Source organism: Anas platyrhynchos, chromosome 5 (assembly GCF_047663525.1).
Source record: "Anas platyrhynchos isolate ZD024472 breed Pekin duck chromosome 5, IASCAAS_PekinDuck_T2T, whole genome shotgun sequence".
NCBI lineage: Eukaryota > Metazoa > Chordata > Aves > Anseriformes > Anatidae > Anas > Anas platyrhynchos.
Genome location: NC_092591.1, coordinates 23,598,742 through 23,618,205, shown reverse-complemented (window position 1 = coordinate 23,618,205; position 19,464 = coordinate 23,598,742). Strand labels below are relative to the sequence as shown.

Sequence of the window (19,464 nt, the reverse complement as noted above, 5' to 3'; positions counted from 1 at the left end):
TGCTTTCTGACCTGACAGGGGGATCCTTTCCCTGTTTCCTTCCTTCTGCAGACACTCATGTGGATGTTTCTGCTGTCCAGGGCAACGTTTTGCTATCTGGTTTGTGTTCCCAGTGAGTGGGGATTACCTCTGGGACATTTTTTTTTTTTCCTCAAGGAACTGGTAGAATTTTAACTTGAAGAAATTGACTTTTTTTAGCTGTGCTTAAACGTAACAGTTGTCCTCGCATAGTTGTCATTTCTGAGTGAAAATGATCTTTTTCTTAAAATACATGAAACAAAATCTAAGCAAACATATAAAGGAAGAAATATCCTGAAATGTTGAGATGTACTTGAAGAATGAGTTTGGGAGCAAATCTATAAAGATTATGCAGATGTGAATGACTGTTATTGTTGCTGGGCTTTGTTAAAAAGCAATTGAATTTTCTGTGGTATTCTGTCCCTACTGATAAATTATATATATCCCTTGCTCTTGGAAGCACGCACAGTAACTCCTCTGGTTCTGCCATTCTCCTAATTTCTGTTCTTAAGGAGGCTGAGAGGTCTAAAGCTGGGATCAGGATCAAAGCCCAGTTCCCGGCTTTTCTGTAACCTCCCAAAGTGATCTGAGCAAAGACTTTAAGTCTCTGAGTCTCTCCCTGTCTGTAAATTGTGGATCGAAGCATCTCCTTTCTTTTAGTCTGCCTTTGAAATCCAAGTTCTTGTGGGCGAATGCTTTAATACGCAGTACACCGCCTAACACCTTGGGTGAAATGCTTTTGCAATGAGAAGAATGCATTTAATAATAAAGCCTGCCCTGTCCCAGTCACAATCACACAAATTAGATTGTACTTCCTTTTTGCTTTAGTGGAGAGGAGGTCCTGAAGATGGGTGCGACATGTCCTAAGTCCTTCAGCTTGAATTTCTACAATCAAGATGAAAGCTTACGTGCAGTGCAGATGCATCTGTTCTACCTTGACACAGGTCACAGAAAGATGAGAGCGTCCCTGCTCATTTGGGGCTGAATGGCAAAGAAGCCTTTGCTTCTTTTCCAAGCAGGTTCCTGTGTTTGTATATATAAACATATGCTGCACGTGGCAGTCCTGATTTTGACACCCAGATATGGAGATAAGCACACTTTGTATTTGGAAAATATCCTCCTTTGAGAGCAGCTCCCAGTGTATTGCACTGCGTGCGTAAGCACTAATTTCAGAGACCTTTTTGCCCTGGCAGCATCTATATCATACTGTCTGTGCCCTGCCTCTATTCTTACTGTGTGCCAAAGGCATAAAGGACAAAGTGTTTTTCTTGCTTCTCCGGCTTACCTGTTGCCCGTCTCCTTTTAAGGCAGATCCGCTGCAAGCTGATCTGGATCATCTTCGATTTACAGTTACCAGAACCTATTTTCTGTTTTTCTTTTCTGCTGCCTTTCGGAGTCTTCAGAAAGTTATTTTCTTCTCACCCCATCTCCCATCGTTCCTATCTTTCTGGATTGGCTCTGTCTCTTTAGTGAAATCCAGGGCTTCCCAGGACTGCATCGCGTGCCTTTTTTAGCTGCTTGAAGGTTCATTTCTCCGCTCGACTCAGCCAGGCCTCCCCCTGATCTGCAGGGTTGCTCTGCCTCAGATTGGCTGAGCTGGAGCTTTTGAATTCTACCGATGTGAATGCTATGTGCCTCTGCTATTCTTGGGAGCCTTGTAACATGAAGAAGGGCAATATGGTGAGCTAATTACTTCCCAGGTCAGTAAGTAGGGCAAAACTGTGATTCAGGTTAATCTCCTGGGCAGTTCTGCATTATCATCCTTTACTGCTCAGATATGGGAACCGAGTGGCCAAAGGCTGTGTAAGAGGAAGGTTCTGATAAGGAAACTCCTTGGCACCAGTACCTGAGAGGAAGGCCTGTGGATGGCTGATGTTGGAACTCTCTGTCCTGGGAGTCTTCAAATAGTTTGTGTTCACCATCTATTTGTCTAATGTGTTCTGTAACCGGAAAGCAGAAAAGCTCGGTTCAGATCCAAGCAAAGCTCAGTTGCTGCAACTGTAATTTGACTTCCTTGTCTCCTCCTTCACCACCGAATGACTGTGGTTTCAACATTAGTGTTGTACCTTCACCTGTGTGGATGCTGCCACCACCAGCAGCACCTACCTTCGTTGTGACAGGACATGGAGCTAAGTCCTGGCTGTGTCCTGGAGGCATTTTTCTTACACTGGAGCAGTGCAGATGCTTCTGAGGCTGTATGTTTTGTATGAAGCTTGAGCCAGGACTGTGTTTGAAGGATGCACACAGTATCTGAAAAATTTAATTTTCTAAAAAAGAAGGAGGAAGGTGTGTGAAAATAATGATGCCAGAAACAGTGCAAGCAAAAGCAAGCTTTGTTGAAAGCAGAAAAGCAACAAAGATGGAGAAAGGAGGAAGCTTCTAGTCTTGCAATACTTGATGAGAGGCCTCTTTTTTTGAAGTGATGTGGAGGTTATGGTTTTATTTCTTAATGCAAATTTCTTGCCTTCAGCATTGTAGAAAAAAAAATGATACGGTGTGAGAGTATGAAGCCACCTAGACAACTGAGACAGACACCAATGTTTTTTAGTCCATGAATTTACTGATTATAAAAGCATCCTTAGAATTTTTCAAGATTGAAATGTAGGTTCTAGAATTTAGAGTGCTTGAATGTGATGGCACATCTGTGGCAGGTTTGGAATTAAAGCAGTGGGATCAACTGAGCACTGCAGGGTAAGTCTCAACAGAGATGGTTAAAGTCTTATGCAAATATGGGTCAGGTTTGTGCTCTGTGAGTTTTATTGGCAGGATGGCTTGGTGTGGGAGACGAAGGTATCTGTCACCTCCTTGGGTAACATCAGACTTGCAACCCTCCCTCCCCACCACCACCGCTTCCCAAAGCTCAGTAGCTAGAGAGGAGGCAAGGGACTCAGTGTCAGCCCTCGGGGTGCAGCAGTCATCAGCCACCCCTGGGAGTACTGATGTGCCTGTCACTGCAGCTAAGGAGGATAAAACAGCAAGCACAGAAGCCTTAATATCCATCCCACATCATCTTCTTCCTAAGCCACAGGGCAGATTGCTGCCTCGGTGTCCCCTATGATGTAACCCTTACGCTTTCCCATCTGAGGAATTTTCTCCTTTCTCCCAGCTGCGTGCTGCTGCTGCCTGGGTACGTTCCTGGAAGAAGTCTGCCTGTGACACAGCAGATCAATGGGCGCAGACCCAAGTCCCCTCTCCTCCCAGGGATCAATATGGTGTCGGAGTACGATGCTGGGGCTGGCATTGCCTACTCCTTTCAGGTCTGGCATTGATTAGCAGCAGCCTGCAAATAGAAGTGGAGCAGTGATGCTCTGCAACCTCGATAACCCATCCTCAGGAGCCTGCCAGAGCCAAGAGGCTCCTTGCTGCCACCGCAGCCAATAGAGCCATTTCATTAGGCTGTAAAGGTTAATTGCATTGAAAACTGGCATCATCCTCAGCACACGAACATCGTAAAACTCTGGAGTGGTGTGAGGCCTGAAGCTGTCTCAGGGAAAGCAGAGCCCGTCTGAGCTCTGAGAAGCTTTGCTGAGCTGCTGGTAGGGGACAGATTTCTCAGCCTAGAGGAAGCTGGTGAGGGGGTGATGGTCAAAAGGGCACTTACTAGTTATGCACAGCCTTTGGATTTCGTCCTGCATGCACACGAGCAGTTAATATGGAGGAGCAGCACATACAAACCCCAGCTTTTCCTCAGAGCCCAACAGGTAAAGGAGCACATGACAGCCTGGGAATTGTGGTCTCCGTGTGCTGCAGCTTTGATCTGAGAAGGCCCTTAAAATCCCTCTCTCTTCTGTGCTAACAGTGTGCAGAGCTCAAGCTCTTGGAAGATTGTTGCCTCAGCCCCTTAAAAAGTATAGCTGGGGTTTTCTTTGCTGCAGGATGCCACAGGTGGTGTTCTAAGCTCTAGGAACTGTCACCTGTCTGAAAACCATGGGGAAGGCTTGCTTTTCTCAAGCCTGGCCCTGTGAAAGTTCAGGTGGTCAATTCCAGTGTGTTGTTAGAGTAGTGTGTGTGTTAGTCAGTGGTCAGAGAACTGTATTTTGTGTTTGGCTTATTTCTGTCAAGATTTTGAGGGGGCTCTGTACTGTATATGTGGAATGTCACGGTTCAGTTTGCTGACTAGAGTTTCAGAAACGAAGAAAATTTTGAGCATCTGAGAATTTTTGAGGATCTAAGACATGTACTTTCTCATGGGTAAAGAGGAATTTGTCTTTAAGGGACTGTTGTTAAGACACAGACTTTCTGTTACTTAAGCACGTCCTCTCATCCTTTTCTTAGAAGCAGCATCTTAGAAAGTGAACAGCTGTAAAGACTGATGTTGGGTTCTGAGATTTGGCTTTGTAATGTGTGAAATGTTTTGAGGTGCTTTTACTGAAAATATTAAAACAGAGCAGACGATTGCTTCCTAATCTGACACACAAAACTTTGCAAAACCAGAGTCTTCAGTTTGCTTTTTTTTTTTTTTCTTCTCCTGGCTGTTAGTGATTGAGCAACAACTGGGCTATTAAATCACCAATTTCAGCTTGTTTATTAAACTCTCTCTTCTTCCTCCCCTTCAAAGTCACTGTCTGTGGGCAATCTTTACCTAACTTTTTTTTTTCTCATGTCTTGTTGCTCTTCCTTTTCTGGGCTCCACGTTCAAGCCAGATTGTTGGCTTCAGAGAGCTAAACGTTCTGCCACAGACAAGACCTTCCACCGCTAAACCCAGAAACATGAAGACAGAAGGATGTTAGGATGCTGGGTGTGCACAGCTCCTGCTCTAGAGGGATCCCCTTGCCATATGCAGAGTCACATCTCTGCCGGGTTGTGGCTGCAGTGGCATCCCACTTATATGCTCCAAGCAGCACGGCCGTGCCTAGCATCTTGCACATGACTGCAGAGCATCTTTATTGGAGTAGGAGCGCCCCATTAAACCTGGGCGGCTGATCACCAACCTTATTTGCTTCTTGTAGATTCATGGAAAAGGAATCCCAAAAGGATCCACACATTTTCATTACGTCTAATTGTTAGTGTATGCCAGGGCTCTGTAGCTCCCCCGTCTCCTCTGCCCTCTGTACAGGGACCTTCTGCTGCAGCTTGACACAAGGTGGGTGAAAGAAAAGACTTAAAGGTTTGAAGGAGGAAGACGAGGGTAGGATGGGAGGGTACATCTCAGGCTCAGGAGGGCTGTTTCGTGTTTTGAGGTGCTTTTCCAATGTGCTCTGGGTTCTCAGTAGGAAGGGCACAGTGAAGAGCTTTCTCTTTAATACAGTGTGCATTTTATCTCCGCAGACTTCTTGCAGACTTAGTTTAAAGATCTTAGCTCAATACCATTAGTGTATCTCTGCTGAAGGCCCTTTATAAAATTGATTAGAAAGTGGGCTTTTGCATGTGTGTGTGTGGGCTCTAATCTGATTTGAGTCCGAGATGGTATCTTTAATTCAGTGCATCGCGGCAACTAACTCACGAACTTCACCGAGAGTCAGGGCCCCTAATTTGGTTTGAGAATACATTAGCAAAACGAGCTCAGAAGGCCCCTTTTCGGGGAGAGAGGGAGGGAGGTGTCTTGGGGGTGGGGGTGCTTGAGGGAGGATAGGAAGAATTGACTTGACAGAGAGGAGTCGTGGATTTAAACAAGATCCTGGGCATGATGTTCCTGCAGTGGTTCCCAGGAAGAAAAGGAGGAGAGAGTAAGATTGATTGATTGATGGTCTTACACAAACCATGGAGGATGATGTGAACCTCAATGCAGGTTTAATCCTTTCTTCTCACACCGATAGTGAGAACCCAAGGTGCTGTTGATCTAGCATGGTTTTTTATCCTGTTCCCATTCCTGAATGCTGCTCTGCTGGTACCTGAAGCAGACACTAATGTTGCAGAAGTGATGGTATGTTTTTGCTCTGGTAAATAATCCATGCTATCAGAACTTTTCCAGACTGATCTGACTCAAAGAAAAACATTAAACCACATCTCCCCGTCTTTCCTCCTCACTTCCTGAAACAAATAAGTGTTAGAAATAAATACACCAGTGTGGCAGAGATTGCAGGGGGACAGTGAAAGCAGCGTATTACTGCAAGTGATAAGGAAAAGCCTGCCCTGGGGATCACTAGACTTAGCAGAGTAGGTGCATATATCCTCTGCCTGCTACCCTTCACTCCTCAGATCCCTCGTTCTGTAAGATCATTAATGTGTTGGGGATTGTGTAGCATTCTGCACCATCCAACGGTTATGAGGGAAGAGAAACTCTCCAGATTCTGCCCAGCCCCCTTTAAATAAAGGATTATTTTAATTTAAGAAATTGTTAAATTTAATGAGGGAGTAACTCAGATTCTGTTGGGTGCTGTAGAAGATAGGAGTAAATATTTAATTTGAAAATGTAATTAGTAAGCTGTTAAACACAAAATGTTTGCTGTGGTAATTCAGTTTTATGGCTGAGGTCTTACACATACAGATGTCAGAAAGCTCCAAGTTCTGCCTCCTTCAGTAGCAGCAGCGTATTCCCCTTGCAGACATACTTGGGTAGTATGTCTCCTTGCTTGAGGTGTAGAGTTCCATGGCTTGCTGCCTAAATTTTGTAAATTGGTACAATTCCATCTACCGCAAGGGACCTTCACTTTTTTTTATATCCAGTCTGGCCATTAATACCATATCTGAGATAAATTTTCAAGTGGAGACTCCTAAATCAAGTTTGCAAAGTACTTAGAAGATATGTGTGTAATTGCATGGACGTGGACACAACTGACTAATGCAGTTCTACGTCTGAGTTTGTGAATGAGGTTCACTGAGCCATTGTTTTTGCAGTAAAAGTGCATGCTTTGTCGTTGCAATTAGGTATTTGTGTTTGAGAATATGACTCTCTCTGTGCAATGCCACGTTATGGTTGTTTTAGGCAACCATCAACTGTCCTGACTGGAGTATATTGCAAAATGTTTGGTACAGTGTTCATTTTTGATGTGTATTGCATCACGTTGTGTGTATACAATATAATGCAATGTTTCCATTCCATTGCTTGAGTACAAAATCAACCAAGACCGCAGCTGCGTAGAGGGCATAACATATTCAGAGATGACCTGAGCCCCTTCCTTTCAAACGATGCATTTGGAAGGGGGACCTGAGTTGTGCTTGCAGGAGTGAGGAATCACAAAAACAGATACCTCCGAACTGGAGAGCTTTGGCAGTAGGTCTTACTACTGTCATTTGAATATACAGCTGGCTATATGATGATTCAAATGTCTAGGCTCAGCTGCCTTCCAATAATATCTTTGTTAGCCTTCCTGCAGTGCAGATAGTATCCACATATGCTCCATTGAGGTTCCTTTCTGCACCTTCTCTGATGAACTGCCAAGGTCAGCAATTTTATTTCAGTAGCTTGCTCTGATGAACTTTATTTCTACACCAGCTTCTCAGTCCAGACAACACTGCAGTGCAGAGAAATAATCCAATTTTACTTGATTATTAATAATTACTTTCAGCTGCTATTTTTTCAGTTGATTGATTAGAATAAACAGTGCTCTGAGGGGATACACCAGAATCCATAACCTCCCTTCTCTCTCTGCTGCTACTCCAGCCATGACTTCTCCAGGTGCCATGTGAAGTGCGGGGTTGTAATGCAGAGGGTCTTTTTAAAATATACCTTCTTGCTAGACAGCAAGATGTCATTTTTTAAATAGCTTTCACCAAAATTAATTTATTTGGATTGGTGGAAGTTCACAAGGCTTGAATGATGTCTCTGGTTTGCAAGCCAGTGCTTTTGTGAAACAGATGAGTTTTCCACTGTTCAGGGTTGAAGCTGGACAAAACAACTTCATTCTGTGTTTTAGTGTTCCAAACTGACTAATGAGTATAGGTTTGCAGGAAGCATGCTTCAAATTTACAACCTTGCCCTATGTCCGACTGGTTGTGTATCTCTCCAGCAGAGTTTCAGGCCATGAGTCACCTTAGAGGTGACTCATGTTGTAGGGAGGGATCTCATGTTGTAGTCGATGAGGTATTTGCTGTACCAAATTTGATGGTTTTCTTTTTAATTTTTGGAAGGAACATATCAAAAAGATCTCTTTCAACAACGTGTGGTCTAAAACTCTGCCCAGCAGTTCTTCAGGGACAGAGGAACTTTAAAGCGTTTGCAGATTTGTCAGATACTTAAACACCTCAGCCAAATTACGTACAAAAAATAGGAAAACGAATATTGACGTTCGTGTTTGCACTGCCTTTGTGCACGTTCAGGAGCAACCTCTCCCAGCCCTGCAGTCCGGGCTCAGTGGCTCCCTTGCTGATCCCTATTCTGTACCAGATTTGCTGTGGATGCCAGGTGGTGAGTAGCACTGCATCCGGTACACCAGTAGGGCAGAATAGGTGGTTCAGGCATACATGGGATGAGCAGTGATTTTCCTACTAAGTAGCTGCTGTCAGCCCTGTGGAGTGGAACTCCCTCTGGGGAGTTCATCGGTATGGCATGGGGAATGTTTTTTCTACTTGTAGCCATTTTGATTTGCATCTTGGATTCCTTAAATTAATCCAGTTTTGAGAATAATGCTATTTGTAGGGTGGGAAGTAAGGAAATTGCTTGAACAGGGACCTGTTCTTTGCAAACAGGGTAATTGTCAGATGGACCTAGAGCTTGTACTATTTATTTGCTTAACATGAGTCAAAGGAATTAATTGGATCATTACTAGACCTTTTTAGGGAATCTGTAGTTGCTAAATTTCCTCTCTGGACTGAATTGCATAGGTGGACAAGCCTGGCACAGGTGACAGCAGTGTGATTTCCAGGGGGTGCTCGGGCCAGTTACCTGCTGAGGATGGCACCTGGTGACTGAGATGTGTGAAGGGTTTCACTGTGCCCGATGATTTGCAGACGTTGGGTAGGGTTATCGATCTGTGCACCTGAGCGGGTTTTTCTGAGAAAGCCCTCTACTGGGAAAGATTTGTTCATCTTGCTTTCCTCACCCAGGGACATCTGAAATACAAGTGTATTTGGAGAAAGTGATTTAACATTAGGAGACGAGTCTCCTGAAGTCCAGTGAAGGGCACGGAGTAGCTGCAGTGTTCAACATTCAAATGACTCTTCAGATCCTGAAGTCCAATTCCTTTTCAGATCAATAGAAATCCCTATTTAATTTCAGTAGTAGTTGGATCAAGACTTTTAAATGAAGAGATAGGATTCTGTCCCGACTCCTTCTGATTTATTTTGACTGTAACTACAAAATGCTGGGTAGGGTTCAGGTAACAGAATATTTATACTAATTTCTAACAATTTTCCTCAATACGTTGTAAAATGAAGCGCTCAGCTGCACTCCTTCTCATGAGTGAATGAGAAAGAAGTTTCATTCAAGCTCTCAGCAAAGTGGATAAAAAGTCCAGGTCAATTTTTGTAAGTTGATAGGGAGCCAGGGTTTCTGAGCTTCTGATTACGTGCCAGCAGTGATTTCATTGTGGTACGGAAGGAAAGGGGTAAAGCTTAAATGGCACCAGATGGAAAAGCAGAGTTGGATTTCTCCAGCAGCACACGCCTTTCAAAACAGAGGGGTTGAGTTTTGACTGCGTGATGCTCCTTGACGCATGGTTAATCCCTACTATGTAAAAGCGGTGATGAATACAGGATGTCCACTTTATGTGAGTTGATGGCACAGCTTCCATGATACTCTTGAATTCCAGAACTTTTCTGTAGAGTTCCAATGTTTCAGATGATTCAGATTGAATTTATTTGTATCTCTCTCCTTAAGCTGCCTGGCTAAAGAGGATAAGGTAATAAATGTATGTTCTAATGTACATAGAAATGTTTTGATACATGTTTCTGAGTAAATATAAACTGAGAAAGGAGACCTGCTGAGTGAAGTGCAGGCAGAGGGCTGTCTGGAAGATGTAAGGAGTGCAAATGTTTTACCCCAAATCTGGCTGCAACCTGAAATTTTAAGCAGAGTGGAAATTCTGTTAAACTTTAAAGGAAACTTCCAGTATTTTGTTTCATTATGTTCTTGAAACAATGCATGCTTGGTCAGTCAAACAACACATGAGACAGCACGTGACAGGCTAAACAGCGCTAGGAACAAAGCAAAATTGAACGTCTCATTTTGTTTAGTCTTGTTTTGGAAATCTTACAGTACAAAACATTTCAAAATTTGAGTTAGTTTTGTAATGAAATGGAAAAGCATTTTTTAAGAAAATAAGTTCTTGATGAAGAACTTCTAGTGAAGTCTAACCGTGAAGCAGAATAGAAAAATGGGTGGCATGGTGGCGTGGTCAGGAGGCAGTTGGTGTGTGAAGCAGCACCCAGGGAGCTGGAGATAGGATTAGCTGGTGTTAGAGATAAGGTTATTGTGTAGATTGGGTCACAGGGGATTGGGTTTAAAGTGGAGTCAGATTTGGGAGGAGGTCAGGACTGGTCTGTATAACACTGACACATTTGTTAAACCAGTGTTTTATTCCTCTCTGGCTAGCTTGCATGCAGGAAGACACTAACTATTCACACTACTTATATAGGCTAAGCTCCGGGCCATAGTGCTGAAGAAAGATGTTCAAATTCTGCTGATAATCTGGAGTGGAAGCCATCACGTGAGCACAAGGGCTTTATCTGTCCATCGTTCTTTTTAGTACACTCATCTGCACGCTCCATTCTTTTAAGCATAGCTGCTGATTAATGCTCACAGTGCTCCTGGGAGGTCACTGAGGACCATAACCGTGCCTTTCAGTTGGTGAAGCAGTGCCTTGGGGTGCTGCAGTGACTTGCTGAAGTCTACAAGATTAGTGTTGAGGTTAGAATTAGACTATGAGACTTTTTGGCTGCATTGTAAGGGCTTAGTACATTATACTTCACTGCCCCGTGGCATAAGTACAGAACCAGCAACTCGGAGCCATAACATATACATGGGTCCATGGGCTGTGTTTGTGGCTGGGGAGAGAGGTGTTCTAGGTGTGGGATGTATCAGAGACTCTGCTTCCAATAGGTTGGGCTCTAAGAAAGGATGGGCAAAAAGAGCCAGATCTGGGAGAACAAGGTCTGCAGCTCAGACCTGGGCAGAGGGAGGTGGGTGTGGGACACAGGCTCAGTTTGCCAAGGGCAGAGTGAGCTGGGAGCTGGCCACACAAAGCAGATGAAGTGTGTGTGTGTGGAGTTATAGATCCTGTCTTTATGCATCACATTGATCTCGTTCATTGTGGTATACTTAGCATTTTGTTTATATAATGTCAGGGTGTTATATGGGTTTGTTTATTTTTAACTCATGGATGACCGGCAGTTTCAGTCTGGATTCTGTCTGGTAATGAGATGGAAGAGAGTCCAGGTCTGGTGGGAGATTTTTATCAAAGGATTTCTGGAAATTAAGATAAATGCATTTTCTCGATAATTTGTATTGCTTTGTCACCTGGGAGCTAAGTCCAGCACCTGCCCAGAGACATGCTACACAGGAGGTGGTAAAAGGACTTCGTAGCATTTACAGCCACTGCTGAATGGCTGAGTCAGGTTTTGATGCATGTTCAGTTGCATTTAGAAATTTAGGAAAAAAGACGGGGGCCCAAGGTGCATTCTGCTTCATGCAGGAGGATTCTGGGGCCGAGACAAAGAAAGCAAGACCATCTGGTGGAGCACATCACATGAACAGAAGAGTTTGGGGCTAGAGTCTGTCTCATAACCAGTCATGCCTGACCTCACTGCTGGTGGCTACTCGCTGACTTGCTATTTGTGCTCTTTCCCATTGTAGGTGGGGTTTGAGTGAAACCAATTTGGGGATTTGGCAAAGTATTCCCTGATGTAGACAGTGCTGAATCAATAGAGACCAACACCTGCCAAAGATCCATCTCTTACCAACACATCTGGATAACCCTTTCTCCCTGTTTCACCACCATGCTCTCCAGAGGCAGTCACATTTTCTTCTCTACTGGAGGAACTCTCAAGGACTAAGAGGGTTTCCTCCCTGCAGGTTTACACACTGCAGCCTGTGTCCAGCTCTGGGGCCAGCTGAACCCCCATGGTCCTAGGCTGCAGAATCTGCTTTAGGAATGACCCTGTTTGCCCCGATGGGTTTGCAGTGCTCACTGCTGGCTCATCACCAGCCATTGATTTCCATTTCCCATTGCTCTGAACTCTTGCATGGCTCACACACAGTGAGCTCATTCTGTCTGCTATGAGCTGTCAGGGGAGGGGGTTGGAGGGGATGTCTTCATCTTCTGAGACCTCCCACCGTCAAAATATTTGGCAAAACTGTGTTGTGAATGGATTTATGCATCTGCCTATCCCTGCCCCTTGTCCAGGTTGCTCACACCTTCTATTCTGCACACGTCTGTTCCCCTTCAGCCCAGTCCTGTCTGTCCATCTCCCTCTCCATCTATGCATCTAATGGAGGTTGGTAATCCCGTTAGGTGCTTGGAGCAGGCGCTGCCGAATTTGCTTGCAAACGCCTGTGCCAGGTCGAGTGTCATTGCCAGCAGCGCTCTTGGCGGGATGAAGGTTGCATTAGTGAACAGTAATTGAAATGCAAAATAACATTTTGATCGAGCGAGCAGGCTGTTTATTTATCAGATCAATAGCCAAAATGCCCCATCTGGAGAAGTCAGCGTGATAATAAGTGATAGCATTCCAAGGGCAAACGGAACAAGCACAGTGGGGAGGACACGCGGGCAGGGTGGGCTGGGTCACACCGGGCTGGGGGTTGCTGAAACTTGCTTCTTTTCAGGTCCCCTCCATGAAGAGGGTAGTCCCCTCCACGTAGTGTCTGCAAAGGGTCGCAGACCCTCTCTGGATAGAAAGCAGAGAGTTCTTAAACACTAAACATGACAGAGTGCAGGCATACGTAAAATTATGTGCAGTCTTCTCCCTCTCATGCTCTGGTAGACACAGGGCCGTGATCAGGGTGCAGGCTGCAGATGATGTAGCCCAGTTAAGCAGTAGAGTTTTTGTTGGTTTGGTTTGTGAGTGAAGGGGGTGTTTCTTTTCGTGTTTTCTTTTTTTTATTATTATTTTTTTTTAATCTTTTGCTTTAGTACATTGTGTTTCCTGTAAAGGTCTGAGCACTCACTGTGATGGTCTGGAAATATGAAGTCATAGTTTGGCTTCTGTAGTGAACTGCTGGAATGGTATTTAGGTGCATTGAGATAATGAGGAAAGGAGAGATGTGTGAGGGTGAGGAATGGGGTTGTGTGCATATGCATACCCGGTATACACAGATACCCTATTGAAGGTAGCCTTTGTCCTATGTAACACTTAAGCCTGTCTCAGAAAGGTGCTGTGTGAAAGTGTAGAAGCAGCTGCAAATCTTTGTAGGTGCCCGACTGCCCATCTGTCTGCATTGCCATGTCTGTCTTGGCTTCTCTTTGTCTGTTAGTAGGGATGCTAAATACAGGGGAAAAATAAGTGAAATGGGTTGAAGATCTTGCAGGCTTGTTTTCTTCTCTTTCGTGTTTGAAAATAGTAACAGGGTAAAGTGAAAACTTCCTGGGATGAGAAGAGCTGTTCATCATGATAGGAAGGAGCACGTTTATTTATATATTTTTAACCACATTCAGTTAAATTTTCAGTGATGCCAATTTGGAAGGAAAGTGTAAGGAATTTAAGGACATTTGGCTTTAGATTTCCTTTTGAATGGGAGTTCTTGTTGGTTTCTAGAGAAAAGAACGTGCAAGACAAGCCAGAGTGATGGGGAAAATGAAGTATGTGCTTCTTCTGTTACACAGTTTTCTGTCTAAAGAGTGTTTTGTTGACCACGATCTCCTTCTCACCTCTTGGCTTAGGCAAGTAAGAAAGCAGGACACCATGGAGCCTGAGGTAGGGCTGGGCTCAGGTGGACTGAAGGTACTTTGTCAGTCAAAGGAAATGGGGACAGTCTGGAAGATGGATGAATGAAATGGATTTAGAACAAGTCATTAGGGTTCAAGGCTGGAATTTGGGTCAGCTACAACTGGCTACTTAGTATATGCAGTCTGTTGTAGAAAATCTGCTAAATACCTACCAAAGGTGGGGTTTTAAAGACTCAGCAAAACTGAACCTTGGGGATATCTTAAATAGGTAGCTAAAGATAATCCTCTATGTCACAGCAGTCCAAGGTGTGCAGAAGGAAACTGGGTCTTTCCAACATCTAGTCTTCTCAATCCTGTGGTGTTTGTTAGCTGTGGTTCTTTCACATACTCACTTTCTTTGCTTGTTCAAGTACTGCACCTTGGTCCCAGTTGGTAGCATGAGCCTCTTGTCCCTCCTTGACCCCCATGCAGTTCTCCTCTTGTGCCTCCCTCCTCACCCATGACTCCACACACTCTAGCCTCCACATTTTTCAGTGGTTTTGGGAGACCTTGCCCATGACAGATCCAGTGTTTGCTCTCATGCTATTATCTTGGTTTACTTCTGTAGCATCTTAGAAATGGTTCCAGGTGAGTTGGGGATTTAAAAAAAAAATAATCAAATTGAAAAGCACTAATTGCTCATTGTTATTTTGCATGCTGTAATTTATGTGGAATTAATTTCATTCAGGTTTTTTTTTTAGGACCTATCTGTTTTTGAGTAATGTTTCTCATGATGAGCCACTTAATTATAGATTTCTCCAGGAGCTACAGGTGGAATCTATGTAAAGCTCATCTATCCTGACTGGATTGTCTTAGCAGGGATGGGAGAAAAAGGTAGAGTCTTGCCACAGTTACAAGTTTTGAGTTGTAAGAAAGAGACACCCTCCAACAAAATTAACTACTGCTCAGACTCAGTGAATTCCTAAACGCCTCCAGGCTGGAGAACACACAAGTTCAGGTTTTCTCTGAATAAACTCTCAGTACCCTTTCAGTAAGCTAGTATTCAGAAGAAATATTGATTCTTTAGTCTTTTTTTAGATTTGTTTCTGGGATGATGTTCTTGATAAGTGGGTATCTCTGATCCTAAGTCCTTCCTCCCTTTCTCAATAATTAAGCAATAGTTCTGTGCATTTCTTTTTTCTTCTGCTATTGTTCGCCATGAATCGTAGGTAAGGCTGAAGGGAAAGGTGTCTTCAGTGGGTATCTTGAAATGCAAGGAGGGGCAGGCTGAGGAATTTGCACTGATGGCAGTTTTCTGTCAGAAATGCTAGGAGGGTAGTGACTGAAAGAAAAGGTCTATGTGAGATGAGACGAAGGATGAGGCTGGGATGCAAAAATGAATGTGACATGAATGACTGTGATGGAAGTTTTCATTTCCTTGCCCAGCCAAAAAGGTGAAAGCAAAATTCTGACGTATAAGTGTTTGAAGTGTGCTCTACTGAATATGTTGTTGCATGAGTCTCATTCACAAGTGCCTGAAGGACACTGAAGGTACTACTAAGAGAGATATAGATTAGAAGTGCCCTAGACAGGCACAGTGTAAAGAAAGACATTCAAGAAGAAATGAAGGTCTAGCTGAGCGTTTCAACAGGGATTGAGTTCCAGCTTTGCTGCAGCAAGCAAAATTTTTGAGCTGGTGTGATCAATCTTCCAAATGCAGAAGTATTGGGGGAAGAAAGTATAGACAGCCTGGAAATATGAAATGTAGAATGGCAACATGGGGGGAAAAAAGGGTGCTGGTAGTATTTGAATAAAGAGTGAATGGTAAGTGAATCCTGGTCCTTGTTTTGCTGTGGTATCAACAGAAAGTATAAGCCAGAAGCAATAGCTCAAGTGCTAAAGCAATTCACTCTGGAGGGAGTGCCATTAGTACACCAGAGGGCAAGGTACTTTCAAAAGGCAATGTGTTAATAAGAGAATGAACTGATAATATATGTCACACCTCCAGATTAATTGTCACTTCATCTGTGTAATACTTCTTGCCGTTTACTAACAAGAGTGTTGTCCTAAGGGTGAAGAGAAATTACAAGAAGGAGGAGAGGGATGAAGACTAGCAGGAAATCCATAATGTCTTCTGCCCACGAGAAGGCTTTTTATTTATTAAGCAGCCTCCAGACAGTTTGCTGCAGCAGGTTTCATCAGCGTGAGCTAACTTGGACTAGAGCAGATCTACCGATACGTAACTGGGCTCTGGTTATGCAACAGGTCAAAGGGATAAAATATCTCCTGGGCATTAGACAAGCAAATACTATTTGTGTAAGAGCCAGAGTATGAGCACTTGTCCCACATCTCCTTATCTTGCAGAAGAGACCAGCTTGGGCTTCCTTTGCCCATTCCTCTGCAAGGAATCTGTTCTTCCAGTCTACATGGCAGTACTGGTGTCATGCCATGACCTACTTTGGTAGATCTCATACTATGCACTTCTCCTCAGGGCTGAGCACTGGAGATGGATCTCTAGATAGGCTCTTGCAGCTAGGGAGCTGTGGGACTTTATTGGCTTCCTTACCTATTTGCGTTTTAGCATCTTCAGCCTCCTGACTCAAAAGTTCTCTTGACCTCCTCAAATTATAAAGCAAATAAAAAAAAAAAAAATTCCGTATCTGTCTTCAGAGCAGGGGTAAAAGGCAGGACAAGTGTGATGTGTTTTTACGAAGTAAGCCAGGTCTAGATGCCCAGCAAAGCCAGATGTGTCAGAAAAGTTTGCAATTGGAATTAGGACGGTGTCACTCATTTATAATAAAAGGCTGGCGGTTGGACCTTGGTGCAACCTGACAGTCCAGGCTGGTGTTCATACTGTGGAGTAGAAGTCACACGATGCTTTCCACTCCAAATTAGAGAGCAAACTCATCAGCATTTTGCTAAGCTGTGGTTTGTGTTTGTTCCAAAGACAAGCATGTGGTATTTGTGTGGGCATATTAGGGACAAATGCCTTGCAAACAGTCTGTCTGGGTCTTGCCATGCTCTACAAAATAGCAGCGTAGCCCATGCAAGCCAAAGGAAGCTTCTGCTAGCAAGCATGACAAACCCCATAGAAATCATATTTGCACTCTGGAGAAAAATATTTAGGTTGGTTTGAGGTTCTGACTTTCTTGTCCTTTACAGCAAAGGACAATAATGTTACTTGAATAAAAACCTTTAAAGCCTAGGCACTGGTAACTTGGCAATTTATGTTTATGATCTGGTGTCCAACATTTTAACTAAGCCCATCACCTGTGCAGCACCCAAGCTCTTGCCTAGCCCCAGAGAGAACTGAAGGTTGCCCTGGGAAGAGGATATGTTCTTGTTTGATAGCATATGCCCCAAACAGCTGCCTGGACTGTGGTGGGTACGGCTGAGTTACCCGCAGTGCAGAAGTGGCACATCAGCAGATCCCATTATTCATGGCCCGTTGTGTGGAGAGGACCCCTCAGTAAGGGTGAGGAGGTGTATTTCATCCGAAGTCCGTATCGAAAGGATGAGCAGAACGGGTGGGCGTGCTGAACCTCGCCTCCCCAGCACCACCACAGGGGTGTCCAGAAGCAGGGAGCCGCGTGTGAGCTGTCCATGGTGCAGGCCGGGGCCCGGCGGGTGCGAGCCTCTCGGCTCCGTGACACGGGCTCCTTGCGTACGTGACCCAAAATTACACGGGCTGTTATTGCAGCTGTCACGTCTAGCCTGCCACTTGGAAAACATTATTTATTTCTGTCTCCTGTATCTAAAAACAAACACCTGACAAAATTTGGCTTGTTCCTGGAGTTGCGGCGAGTGTTTGAGAAGCTGATCTATCGCTTGTCACCCAGCTGTGAGTTGCGAAGCTTTCTCATATGGCCTGCAGAGGACACAAAGTCTGTGTTGCCCAAATGGCACCATGGCATGATATGCACATCTCATTTACACATGCAGTGTAAGTTTGTCATCTGGGCTAACAAATACTGATAGTAAAAATAGGCCTGTAACCAAGAAGAGGTGGTATTTTTTTTTTATCTCTGTTTAACCATTGGTGTTTCTGCTGATTAAAGAGTCTTTGGTCTTTCGTGGTTGGTCTAAAAATGTCTGTGCAGGCCAAAGTGTGGTTTTGTCACAAGCTGGGACCTGAAGTAAGCAGATTTATACTGGCAGTCTTCTCAGTTTAAAAAAAAAAAAAATTAAAAATTAAAAAAAAAAGAGAAGAAAAGCTTGAATCCCCTGTGGACTCCCCAGTTGTGACCTTCAGGACTAACGCACAGTTCCACAAGCAGAGCCATCAGGCCCCTGGAAGTTACAACCTGTACAGGCATGTTGCCTGCAGGGGTTTTCAGTTTTATGGTAGATCTTAGGACTTTAAAAGTTCAAGATTTAATGCTGTCTGGAATCCAGATCCAGCCATGAGAACCACCAAAAAAGACCATTTCTGACCTTTTGCATTGTTCTTGTTCTTTTGCATTGTACCCAGAAAAAAAGGTTTTGCCTGAGGAGCGTCTGAGAGAGTGTTCCCTTGCTCACTCCTTCCCCAAGTTCATCCTAGTCGTACAGATATACTTCAACATTCATTCTAATGACAATTTCAGTCTTAATGCTGGAAACATCCAGCATGTTGGGTTGGTGGGTGTGTGATTTTCTTAGAATATACTGGTGGAGGGACTGGATTATATGGCAGAACTTCTAATGCCCATTTTTACCTTCCTCCAGGTAACTGGAGCATAGCACCGAGATAACCTTGAGTTTCTTATCGAAGGTCATGTAATGAGGACCAACCATTAAAGAACATCAGAAGCAATGCCTCTAAACTCTCCTAGCTCCAGATCAGAATATGGAGGGCTGCTTGGAGAAGGTGCAGGGTGAGATACTTGGTTTTGCATCAGCACTGAGAGCTCCTGAGAGGGAATTAAATTACTGAATTCTGGATATCATAGCTGATAGAGAATCCTTTTGGTGGGGGAAAGTTACCATCTATTACAGAGCTGGGTATTGTTTTAGCTGTCTTGCTAAGCAAGTGTGAGAGGTGTGTCTTTTTTTCTTTTGAGTAAGGTAAAGACTTGTACATAGATAATACTAAATTCCTGTCATTTTCTTATCTAGAACTGGGGTAATGAGGTGAACAGTTACAAATGACTATTTCTGGAAAAAAATAACCTCAAAGGGGGTTAATAAACTAGCCTTATCTGCATGGATCTGAAACTTGTAATCCTTCAGGTTTAAAAGGAAAAACTAAAATTAAAAAAAAAAAAATAAAAAAGGAGGGAATATTTACTCCCTGGACTTAAAACACTAATTTTTCTCCTTTTCTGGTCCTGTCCATGTAGTCTTTCTCTCTCGTTACTGCTATTGTTCTCAAAACAGCATTGAACTTGTAAGCACTCCAGCCATTGTAAAGGAGTAGCAAAAGGTGAAAAGCTAGAGAAGAATTGGAGAAACTTGTAACATTAACTCAGCATCACTGCCCAAAGGAGATAACGCTGAAGGATAAACACTGCGAATGTCTAAAGCACAATCTTGATTTGGTCTAAATATTCATACCTACATCCAGGATCATAAAGATCAGAGCATGCTTGTCGGAGGGCAGTTAGAGGCACACAAAGGCTAACAGTGCTGTGAATGATAAACAGCAGTGGGTTTATCAAACAGGAGTAGAGCAGACAATAACCTTTCTTGATACAATTAGATAATTAGTGGGCAAAATGAAAGCAGTGGATAGACTGTCTCTGGACCGTACATGGGCTTTTGACACAAAGCTGTTCAAGATCT

At 43.8% G+C, this 19,464-nt stretch overlaps 1 protein-coding gene across 13 annotated transcripts in view; it reads left to right on the top strand.

Annotated features, from left to right (window-relative positions):
- ESRRB (estrogen related receptor beta) overlaps positions 1 to 19,464 on the top strand; it is a 162,022-nt gene that overhangs the window by 96,827 nt on the left and 45,731 nt on the right. The window contains exon 1 of one of the 13 annotated variants that reach the window (XM_072038434.1): positions 2,638 to 2,709. The exons of the other annotated variants lie outside the window; for them this stretch is intronic. The gene's annotated coding sequence lies outside the window, so the exon portion shown is untranslated. Of the gene's footprint in view, positions 1 to 2,637; positions 2,710 to 19,464 lie in introns of those variants that run through there. 13 annotated transcript variants of the gene reach the window in all.